Source organism: Myotis brandtii, unplaced genomic scaffold (assembly GCF_000412655.1).
Source record: "Myotis brandtii unplaced genomic scaffold, ASM41265v1 scaffold1956, whole genome shotgun sequence".
NCBI classification, from domain to species: Eukaryota; Metazoa; Chordata; class Mammalia; order Chiroptera; family Vespertilionidae; genus Myotis; species Myotis brandtii.
The window spans coordinates 761,480-761,719 of NW_005357294.1; positions in this window are offsets into that span (position 1 = coordinate 761,480).

Sequence of the window (240 nt, forward strand, 5' to 3'; positions counted from 1 at the left end):
AGGACAGGCTGGACCCCGAGTATCGAGCCCACTCTCCGCTCCAGGCCCGGGCCAACCCTGTACAACCTTTTATTTTTTTTTCTTGACAAGAAAAGAATCTGTTTGCATTTCCCAATCTGTGTGGAAGGGGAAACACTCGGGCCCGCGGATCACAGAGGACCGGGTCCTCCCGGTGCCCTAGAGCTTCCCGGAAGTATTTTTGGGTCGCTTCCGGCCGCCCCGCCGCTTTTTGTTCGGGCT